The following is an 11,964-nucleotide window of genomic DNA, read 5'->3' as shown; positions in this document are numbered from 1 at the left end:
ATATTAGTTTGTTTCTGGGTAGAAATAAGTAGGAAAATCATATAGTTAATTTTTGTTTGTTTGTTTTGGAAGTGATTCCCTGTAGGGAGGTGCATAAACACTTGAAATAAATAGATATAGATACCAGATCATAACCAAAGTTTATGTAAAAATTCTGTCTTAAACCTCTTTATCATAAAATCAGAAAAGTAACGGTGTAGAAACCTATAACACACATGTTAAACTTTTGAAAACAAAGCTCCAAGAACTCTTATGTGATAGCACGGTGACGTTTAAATAAAAGTCCACTTCGAGAAGACGGATGTGATGCACTTGTAAAACTGGTCACAGTCACGATTCGAAATGCCTAGCTTGTTGGGAGGAAGAAAAATATGATTAAAATTCTTGAAATCATTATTGGCAAATTACTCAAGGGCTAGATAGTGTATAGGCAATAATTCTAAACTGAAAGTTTGTAGGGCGTTAATTTCTATCCTTGGAGAGGCATGGACGTCTTCATTTTTTCCGTAAACTCCATCAGTAATCGTGTGGAGTTGGCAATCGCTGATGGCACTGTTGAAGGTGCATTCGTGTGTTTTGATGGTGTGATGACTAAGCTGCATTAGCTCCGAGCAAGTGAAGCCGGTCAGTGTTGGTAAGATGTGCATTAGTCTTCTTAAAGGATTATTAAATATAAATGCTAACATACATGGTGCTTTCAATCTGACGAACAGGCTGAGGAAGGAGTAAATCCTGAGGACTCTAACGTGCCGCTGTTTATCACAGACATGGAAGGAAAAACATTCACCTTCCAGGTCAGAGTTAGCACGTTTAACTTCACTGCACACCATTAGACCTCACCATCACCCGCATCCTTAAGGAGCATGAGCGTGTTCCAGTTCCTGACTTTGTCGTTAAGGTAAGAGTGATTTTGCGAACCTTTGATTATCTATGTATGTCTGTTAGTATGTAACACTTTCCGAATGTATCAGGGGAGAAACGATGGTGATGATGCTGACATGGCAGATGGTGGTCCGGTTCTTGTTCGTGTTGAAACTGGAGAAGGTAGTAGTGATGCAGATAAGAATACTGATGCGAAACCAGCCGATGCTTCGGCGTAGAAGAGGACCCACTCATCTACCAAGATGGCCAAGAAAGTGCATGTTGCTTGAAATTGGATACCAGCAGTTATGGTTTCATGTTCCAAGTATAAATACTTCTTATTTATCTGCAGTACTTTCGCAATTTTGATTATCTTTGTTTCAGTCAATAATAAAAAAACTATTTCAATTTATTCCCTCTTATATAGTTTTTTCAATTCTTTTAACTGAAATAAAAGAGGAAAATCCATTAGAATTGTGATCGGATCAGATTGGGCAGGGTTTGAGTAAACTTCATTCATGCTACTCCTTTGCGTTTTTGGTTTTTGACGTTGAAATCATAACAATACCAAAAGGAAACTTTTTGTCATCCTATAACTAACTTTTGAGTAATGATATAATAGAATATTTAAATAATTAGTTACTATACAGACTTTCAGTATTATTCGAGTTATCATCTTACGTGACATTCCAAATCTTCCTAATATTTAGTTTTTTTTACTATATGTTTCGGTTTAGATACAAATGACTACGGAACAAGTAAATTCATTCACAATCTTAATACTCTGATTTATTAATTCCTAATATTTAGTTTTTTTTTACTATATGTTTCGGTTTAGATACAAATGACTACAGAACAAGTAAATTCATTCACAATCTTCCTAAGATTAAGAAAAATAAAGTTATAATTATATAACTAAATTGGAATTGTTGATTTATTAAAATTTTAGTTGTTTTGTAACTATTCAAATTTCAAGATTAATTGAGAGACTAACGTATGAATAATTCCAGCCGGGTTTAATTTTTAGATTTTTAGATTTTTGTTTAAAATTATTTTAATACACATGAGGAATACAAGAAAATGTTAGTAAGGAATTTATAAAATACATTAGAATCGGATCAGTTTGGGCACGGTTTGAGTAAACTACATTCATGCTACTCCTTTGAATTCACTGCGCAACGTTAATCAGGATTATGGCTTGGTGATTGTCGAAGTGGAGATTATGACCGGACCAGAAGTTTTTTTTTGTTTTTGATAAAAATGACCGGACCAGAAGTTGGTGAACGAATATTACTCCCTAGGATACAGCTAAGCCCAACTGACACCATACATCCTTTTAACTTCGTAGACGGCAATACCCAATCCGACTTAGCTATGCCATGACAATAAATAAAAGTCAAGGCCAAAGCCTGAAGCAAGTCAGCTTTATATCTTCCCCGGCCTGTATTTACCCATGGACAGTTGTATGTTACCATGTCTCGATTGACAACACCAGAAGGGTTAAAGTCTTAAAGATATTAGACGAAAGCTCCTATAAAGACGGTGAGAAGCTGACTTGAGCAGGTCTTCTGTGTTTGAAGCTTCTTTGAGAGCCACTCTGGCTAGACTAAACTCCAGCTTGTCTATTTCATTATTTGGCACAAATCTGGATCAGAACCTGTCACATTTGACAAGTGAACAAACAGCTGGAGATTTGTCTATGGCTGGACGAGCTTCCCTGGATGTGGCAGCTATTCGGTTGGTTGATGTTCCGGAGAAGGCTCGCAAACTCCTAAACCTGTTGGAGTAGGTAGTCCTAATTGACAAAGATTCATAAATTAATATACAATGTTCATATGTATCATTTCCTTTTGCTGTTTTGTTGCAGTCAAAAGATCCAAGGTTCCACGCACTGCCTTTGGCATCTCAGAGAGTAGCTGCGTTTGCGGACACAGTGAACGAACTTGTCTATGACATCCTCATATCAAAAGTCAGGCAAAGACTCGGGGAAGTATCTCGCCTACCAATCTGGTCTTCTGTGGAGGAACAAACTGCGTTTGCTCTACCAAACTTCAGCTCATACCCTCAGGCTTACGTTACAAGCGTTGGAGAATATCTCCTGACTTTGCGTCAGCAGCTGGAGCCTCTAGCTGAAGGAATCTCAAACAATGGTGATTCAAACAACGAGGACGCACAGTTCTTTGCAACCGAGTGGATGTTCAAGGTAGCAGAAGGCGCAACGGCTCTGTACATGGAGCAACTGAGAGGAATCCAATGCATTTCAGACCGAGGAGCACAGCAACTGTGTGTAGATATAGAGTACTTGAGCAATGTGCTTGCGGCCTTGTCCATGCCGATTCCGCCTGTGCTTGCAACTTTCCAGACGTGTTTGGCTACACCAAGAGATGAGCTGAAAGATGTGATGAAATCAGACGCTGGTAGTGAACTTGATTTCCCTACGGCTAATCTTGTTTGTAAGATGCGTCGTATCAGTTTCGATTAGTCTCTGAACTCTCAAAAACATGCTTTTGTGCCCTACGAAGAGGACCTGTTAACTAATTTGTTCGGCTGGCCATTGTCATATTTGTATTACACATTTCCAAGTTTTGATGCTATCATAAGACAGGTTTCTTTGTTTTCTTAATATAATGTAATAAAGTTATACCCCCATCCGTTTTAAACAAGGAAGTTTTTGATGTTTAAAAATAGAAGATATTTCCATTTTTTCAATGTAATTTTTACTTTTATCAAAAATTGCATAACTAATGATATTTTGTAGTTTATTTTATTATTGATTGAACAATTTTTAATTTATATTTTAATAATACTTTTTAGATAAAAACAAGTTTCAGAGTAATTATGCACCAACTTAAGAATTCATGTAGGTTGAAAGCGAGAAAGTAATTAAACTCTTAATTATGCAATACTAGGGCAAGCCCGCGCTTCACGCGGGATTTTGACGTAATTAAGTGTTTAGATCGACATATTTTTATTTTCAAAAGCATAATTTTCTGTTTTTGTGAAACATTATTTACATGTGATCTTTATTTCTATAATATCTAATGATATAGAGAGCTGAATTAGCTGTTGTTGACCGAATTGCATAATTATGTTGTTGTGATTCTTGGAATGATATAATATTTTATCTTTATTGCGACGATGTATTTTCTGTTTTTAAAAAAATTTATTTATTTGAGGTAATCCATTATCATATGTTATTTTTAGATTTCTTGTGTATTGCGGTTCGTCAAAACTTTGTAATTAATTTCTTTAATTAAAAAAAATGCAAGAGACGATGTTACGATGCCATTTTGCTTTCTTTAAAAGTGTGTCAATGTTTGGGAGATAGTAATATGTATGCTATTTGTATTTTATTTTATTTATTAGATAGTTTTACTCTTTTTTAACCATATGTTTGATTATGTATAATTGCTCATTTTGCTTTTCCATTAATTTTCATATTATGTTTTTGGTTTTTGAGTTTGGTAACACAAAAGAAAAAATATTTGTGAGATTAGATCTTTTCGTTGGTTTGAGCTTATGAAACATTATTTCCATTTTAAAATAAGTTTAAAATCATTGTTTGTTAGGATATTTTTTAGTTCTTTTTGATTTTATTATTTTATTTTATGGGATATTATAAATAAATGGTGAAATCACATTGTTAGAGTTTTTAGTTAGAACATATTTGGAAGTTTGTTCAATAGTAAAATGAAAGTCAGCATTATTGCATACTATAGTTTTGAAGGGAGATACGATAAGTCATGTACATACACAAATAAATATGTATCCTATCATTTTTGATACAACTGAACATTTTTGAAGTGTGATTTGCTATAAGTACATATGTTTATATGACAACACTATTAGTACATATATTTATATGATAACAAATCTTAACATTGTTCTTTAACAAAAAAAAAATTCTTAATATCGTTGCTCTATTTTGGAACTAAATATCCAATTTTTCTAAAACCCTCACAACTTAATTTCATATGGGTTTATGCTCTGTTAATCTCATGAAAATTATTACCATTTTCCAATGATTCAAACGTAATATTAATATTCAGAAAAACTTGTAAAATCACACTTCAAAAACATTTATGTAAAATCACTGATGCAACTAACGTGGCTCATGTGGCTCGTGGCCACCAATAGCCCGTTGCTTGATCATGTACCATTGTTCCCTTTGCAACCAATATCGTGAATCACATTAGCTATTGCAACCCAAGAGTAAATATCCACTATATTGGCCACAAATTTAAAGCAGATTTGAATACTTTTATGCCTGCATGAAACTTCTCAGTTGCACCATTGCAAAAGAAAGATATCAAATTGACATTTCAAACAACATCAAACGCTAAACGCAGTCGAAACTAACATAAAAGAAACATTTGCTTGTACATACCAAACACAATATTTTGTTTTAATCTATCACATAAAGGAAAAATCAAGAAGAAATTTGAAATTTTTATTTATAGTGAATGAGAAATACAAAAGAAAAAGGCTTCGTCAACGGTAGTTTTTGGACTGTTGGGATCAAATAATAATTGCAAAAAAAAAAAAAAAACTGATTGTCTTGTCTACATTTATGGGTGGGGACTTGTTGATCCAAGCATAAAGCTTCCTCCTATTATAGCTCCATTAATGGAGTTAGATCTTCCATCACTTTACTTGACTACCTTCTTCTCCTCTGGTTTCTTAGACATAAAATTTTCTTGCACCAAACGATCCAATGCATTCCAAGCGCTTAAAGATATTACAACAAAATCATAACCCCGTTAAGTAAAACCAGTTTGATTAGAAAAAACAGTTCAGATGGTTACAAAATTGATTAGGTTTACCTTCTGTGTCCAACCAGAAGATAATGTTCTGGTTTCCCTTAGCCTTCTTCTGCTTGTTTAGACCAATTCAGGAAGCAACAAAACTACCTTAGAGAGACATGTAGCAAGCTTTTGTTTTCCTATTATCTGACTTGTCACGCCCAGGAGTGTAGAAGGTTACCTGGTCTGGATCATCCAAAAACATACCATGTTACTGAGAAATATATTACTTACGATGCAAGAAACTCAATGAGAATGCAATTTATAGTATTACTTTAACAATGAAGCTTCTTCCACATGCCATTCTTTTCTGCCCTACGCTATTAATTCTCATATTATGTCATCAACTCTTCATGATCAAGAAGAACTTAAACGTAATCGTAAAGATAAACTGTACCGTTAAGAAGACGTGTGAAGAAGCGGTTAGATTCAGTTCGACGCCAGCTTTCATAGACATAAGCAGAACCTGATACATCATATTATCATACAGTTATTTAATTTTATTCTTGATTCACAGTTTTTTGTCAGAAACTTATCAATTTACTTACTGTTTTGTGATGGTTTCATTGCATCCTTCAACACTTTCTCACTGGACTGCTGAGCTACTTTTCCAATGAACCAAAAGAATTCTGATCCCCCTTTTCACAAAAGAATCTATTGAAGATCCATAAACAAAGTATATTGGCTTAAAGACAATGCTCTTCTCACCAGTAAGGCCGTATCAGACATCTTGATATTCTCTAAACATCTGGGCAGCACTGAAACTGTTAGACTCTTTCCATTTATTAACAATATCAACATGGAATAACCACTCTGTTGGGCATGGATGAGATTTGTTTTCTTCAGTAATATCCTGCAGATTGCTTAAAACTATCATACATAATCTATTTTTTAAAACTAAAACATTGTTGAAAACTAAAATCGACTCAAGGAAAAAATTTACATATGTATTTGACTCAAATGGTATTTATAACATAGGAGCTTTACATGTCCCCACTATAGACTCTCGTTTCAATATACTAAGGAGCCTTTATCTTAGTACAATACCATCATTGAATTTCTCCATATGTAGCTTCATACCTTCTATGAAGCAGAGCATTAGTAATTTTTTTATATGTTGCAATCTCTTGACTGTAATACAGAAACCGCGACCAAAGCTCCTCTTTTCGCCAAACTCAGCTTGTAAAGACTTTGACTTTAAATCATCATCTGCATTTGTTCGAGCCATTGTCAGATTAAAAAGACCGAGGAGCTTGACAAAATGAAGAAGCAAACATCGTATGACTAAGATCACAAATTAATTAAGATCACGTTACTTGTAAATCTTACAGAAAAAACTTGAGTTTGTTTTCTAAATCGCCGGAGCAACCTTGGCTTCAAGGAGAAGCATATTGACGCCCATAACGATTTAAGAAGAAGTCCAGACGAATCGACTGAGTGTAGCCACTAACCGTTCATGTTTCCCTTTGTTAGGCAGAGGAAGTCAACGCATCAACCTAACCTCAACCGGAGAAGAAAATTTACCAGATTTCAAATGAGAAATAAGAACTTTCGAGTTGGCCATTTATGTGAAAATAACTTTACTTTGTTGGTTCAACAGATCGAGAAGATGGTTTTGAGAAGAGGAAGGCTTAAATTTTTATATTCGCAGTGACACCGCCTCGGAGAAGAGAAGTTCACATTCAAGACCAGATCGTGGTTGATGGAGTTAAGAAGAGGTTTAATGAGACGAATCTGTAACTGGTAACGTTTTTGGTCGATGAAAAAGAAGATCAGACGACGAAGAACAAAGAACGGAGATGAACATTGTGCTATTAGGGTTGACTGCTATCGGGCTGCTTTTCTTGTCCCAAATTAAAAAAAAAGCCCACACACAAACTTAGCCCATATGGATCGCTGATTCCTTTAATGAAACGCTGTGTTTCGAGCAGGTGGGACACGTGTTGACTCCTCATGAAGCGACTTTCCTAAGTGTAATCCTAGGTGGCAGCCTCAGGAGAGAGCAAAACACTCTTTTATATATAAAGAAACAGTTTGTTCTCTTCTCCTTAGGACACCTAGGATTCCACCTAGATAAGTCGAGCTTTGTGAGCGCGACACGTGTCCCACCATCCCAAAAACTAGCGTTTCATTTAAGTTACAGGTCATAACTTTGTGACGCCTCCTCTCCTCCTCTGCCTCTCTCCTACATGAAGTTATTAAGCACCGTGATGCCTCCTCTCCTACTTCGTGACAGCTCCGCTCCTCTCCAGCTATTACGTCTCTACTCTTCCCATCTCTCTCTCTCTCGCTTTCCACGTCTGTTCTTCTATTCCCTCGGATCTCTGCTCCATGTCTCTCTACCATCAGGAGATCTCTTCTCATGTATCTCCATCTCCACTACCGTTTCTATCAATTAATGGTAATGAATCCCCTCCTCCTTTTTAGATCTACAAATTATTTAATTTCTCATCATCTCTTCTGTGTGGCTTTGATTTTGGTGAAGTTTGAATATTCGAAGTGTGAAGACGAACCAGAGGATCGATACGGTGTGGAGGAGCAGAGAGGAGTGTGGAGGAAGAGAGGAGAGGCTGTATGGAGGATTACCACCGTCGAATAGACAAATCTGGGTTTTGTTTGAGTTTTATTAGATCTGAATTTTGCTCTTAGTTGAAACTCTTGATGAATATTATTTCTATTTTTGTAGGTTTGTGATTTGAAGATGATGGGTTATATATAGTTTATATAGGCTGGAAAAATACCATGGTAAGGATTTGCCATGAAGTTTGATTCTGATTTTATCTCTTTTTTTGGTAGATGAAGTGGATGGAAAGGATTTGCCATGAAAGTTGAATCTTATTCTGTTTACTTAATAGCTTTCTTTAGGAGACAAACTTCGTTTTAAATTGTAAGGTTTGCTGTTTTATCCAATGTTTCTGACTTTAGCTGTGTAGAGAAGCAGTGATCTTTCGATGTGTTTTAAAGTTCAGCTTTTTAATGTTGTTCAGGTTGAGTGATATGTTTTGTGGTTCACGGCAGGAGAGAGTGATATACAGAAAAAATGGAAAATGGAAAGCGTAGCCATACCAGAGCATTTGATCAAACTCCTCCCTGTTGCAGACCTTGGAATATTTGATCTGGTGGGTTATGTCATCTTCGCCGTGGAAGGAATCCATACCAGAGCGTCTTATACAACGGAAACATTGAGGTAGTTAAGCAAGGCAAATGTTGAGAGGCATGGACTTCGAGAAGACGGATGTGATGCACTTCTAAAACTGGTCACAGTCACGATTCGAAATGCCTAGCTTGTTGGGAGGAAGAAACATATGATTAAAATTCTTGAAATCATTATTGGCAAATTACTCAAGGGCTAGATAGTGTATAGGCAATAATTCAAAACTGAAAGTTTGTAGGGCGTTAATTTCTATCCTAGACACAAAAAAATCATACAAAAAATAATAATCTAGATTACAAGTAAAATATATCCCGCCCGCAGGACGGGCCGACTCTAGTTATATATATGTTTCAGTTTTGGTGTTTCCAAGGCTATCGCTTTTAGTTCTATCTTTTATTTGTGATGTTCAAATATAGTCATGCACTTGTAATCTTATATATACAGATAGTTGAGAGGAAGAGTCAAGAACACAAAATGGACAACGTTAGGAATGTATTCAATTACCATTAATTTTCAACATATTTCATATAGTAGTATGGTAAATAATAATTGACTGTAATATTTTGGTAATTGTTCAATTACCATTAATTTTGAATATATCTCAAATTAGTAGTCTAGGAATAAAAAGGTTGACTAGACTATATATTTTGTTGTGGTAGTATATTAAATATATTTGTTGTTCTAATTATTAAGTCTAATGTTTATTTATTATCGTATTTTAATATAGGTTTACTATTTTCATAACACCCATGTTTAGTCAGAGACAAGAAAAGACGTACCAAGCTACGAAAGACCCAACATTCGAGGGAAATCAAGAATGACAATAAATAAATGTACGTGTGAATTTAAAGTTTAAGCATCATAAAATAAACGATGAAGAAAACTTCACCACATCAACTTTATGAAAATTAATGTACCTATAGCTTGACGTGTATGCCAATGATAATCCAGTTAAATATGACGATTTATCTAAGTATAGCTTGTTGTTTCCAAACGAGCAACTTGAGACTGAAATTGAAGCTAGTCGTTCCTTGATTCAGTCAGATACAGAGCAACATCATATACCACACGGCAAAGAGTCTGTGCAAGAAAAGGTTTGTCTTTTTCCGCTTCACTTTTTTTTTTTTGAATGAATGTTAAATTTATTCATCACAAAAACCTATTTTACAATCAATGCATCGTTTGTGTGGAAAAGAAATAGAAACTAGGAAACTATTACAAACCCGCAAACTTATTTTAAATTTATCCGATTCACTTCTCTTTAGTTGCTTTTGATTCTTAAGAAACTTACATTAACCATAGTTATCTGAAACCCACCCGCTCTTAATTTCACATATGCCTTCATAGTATGATCTAATAATGATATGACTATCTCTATTTATGGCAGAAAATTCTCTCACAAGAAAATAAGATTCAGAGGTTTAATGCGCAGGTTCAAAATCTAAGGAGGCAGTTGGTTCAATGCAGGAATGAAAATCAGGTTGAGTTGACGGAGCTAGTAACTGAGCTTGATCAGCTGCCACTAAGTTGTGTCTAGTCCTTTTTTACAGGCACATTGTTTTTCCCTAGCACATGTTCCACATGTGCTTTATTTCTTTCCAGTTAAAAACATATGTTAAATCATAATGCTTCAAGACTGAGACATCAGGGGCTGCTGGACTGGGATGGACTAACAAAACTTCAAGAGAAACTCAGAGATTTTCAAGCTCCACTAACTTTGTTATGTCACCACTTATGGCAGAAGGTTTAGCGATGAGGGAAGCGATTAGGAAGAGTAAGGAACTGGGGATCCGGCGACTAAGATGCGAATCAGACTCCTCACAGCTGATCAAAGCACTTAATTCATATCTACTGAGCCTTTGGAGATTTGTGGGATAATCTCAGATATTAGAATAGATGCTAGCTCTTTTGATGCAATTTCTTTCTGTTGGATTCCTCGAGAGAGGAATTATGATGCTGATTTCTTAGCTAAGGAGGCCTTACGCCATGTAACAACGGATTTAATCAGTTTTGTTTTTAATCAATGAAGTTGCTTTCCAAAAAAAAAATCATTGTTGGGGTCAAAAACGGTTACGACGGAATTACCACCCGAAAATCCTCGGAGATCGTATTTCCAAAAGAGATAGTAAAAGGAGAGATGTAATTTTCATAAAAATAACCAATACGAAGTTTTTACGAAGAAGTATCCTTTGGGATTCAAACCGAACAAACCAAGCTCGGTCACCACGCATACACGCCGTCCGATCGTTATGCAGCAACCAAACCTGAGCCAAGCTCGGTCGCTACGTAGCGACCGAGCGCTCGTCCCGCTCGGTCGCTACGTAGCGACCGAGCGATCGTCCTGCTCGGTCGCTACGTAGCGACCGAGCTCGAGTCAAAGCTCGGTCGCTACGTAGCGACCGAGCAATCGTCCCGCTCGGTCGCTACGTAGCGACCGAGCTCGAGCCAAAGCTCGGTCGCTACGTAGCGACTGAGCTCGAGCCAAAGCTCGGTCGCTACGTAGCGACCGAGCGATCGTCCCGCTCGGTCGCTACGCTCGTCCAGCTCGGTCGCTACATAGCGACCAAGCTCGAGCCAAAGCTCGATCGCTACGTAGCGACCGAGCGATCGTCCCGCTCGGTCGCTACGTAGCGACCGAGCTCGAGCCAAAGCTCGGTCGCTACGTAGCGACCGAGCGATCATCCCGCTCGGTCGCTATGTAGCGACCGAGCTCGAGCCAAATCTCGGTCGCTACGTGGCAACCGAGCGATCATCCCGCAGCTCGGTCGCTACGTAGCGACCGAGCGATCGTCCCACTCGGTCGCTACGTAGCGACCGAGCTCGAGCCAAAGCTCGGTCGCTACGTAGCGACAGATCGATCGTCCCGCTCGGTCGCTACGTAGCGACCGAGCGATCGTCCCGCTCGGTCGCTACGTAGCGACCGAGCTCAAGCCAAAGCTCGGTCGCTACGTAACGACCGAGCACTCGTCTCGCTCGGTCGCTACGTAGCGACCGGGCTCGAGCCAAAGTTCGGTCGCTACGTAGCGATTGAACCTTTCCGAACATCGATACGACACCAGTCCTTGCATTCTCGTCAAACCTTCGAATGCTATCTCCCGAAGACCGTAGCAAGCTCAGTCCATGTTTCCCGCTATTCTAATTCATCGA

The 11,964-nt window shown here is 37.4% G+C and overlaps 1 long non-coding RNA gene across 3 annotated transcripts; it reads right to left on the bottom strand.

Annotated features, from left to right (window-relative positions):
- Window positions 1–5,290: 5,290 nt before the first annotated feature.
- Window positions 5,291–9,863, bottom strand: LOC125579130. 3 transcript variants are annotated; one of them, XR_007317105.1, is made up of 7 exons: window positions 6,993–9,863; window positions 6,744–6,872; window positions 6,212–6,516; window positions 6,061–6,129; window positions 5,938–5,978; window positions 5,685–5,849; window positions 5,291–5,589 (listed from the first exon to the last, which is right to left on the bottom strand). It is a non-coding gene; the product is annotated as an uncharacterized LOC125579130 (long non-coding RNA). The 3 variants fall into 3 exon arrangements; XR_007317103.1 differs by having other exon boundaries at window positions 5,938–5,983; window positions 6,993–9,849; XR_007317104.1 differs by lacking the exon at window positions 5,938–5,978 and having other exon boundaries at window positions 6,993–9,807.
- Between the last annotated feature and the right edge of the window lie 2,101 nt (window positions 9,864–11,964).

Source organism: Brassica napus, chromosome A10 (assembly GCF_020379485.1).
Source record: "Brassica napus cultivar Da-Ae chromosome A10, Da-Ae, whole genome shotgun sequence".
In the NCBI taxonomy this organism is placed as follows: domain Eukaryota; kingdom Viridiplantae; phylum Streptophyta; class Magnoliopsida; order Brassicales; family Brassicaceae; genus Brassica; species Brassica napus.
This window is presented reverse-complemented; position numbering and strand designations above follow the sequence as displayed.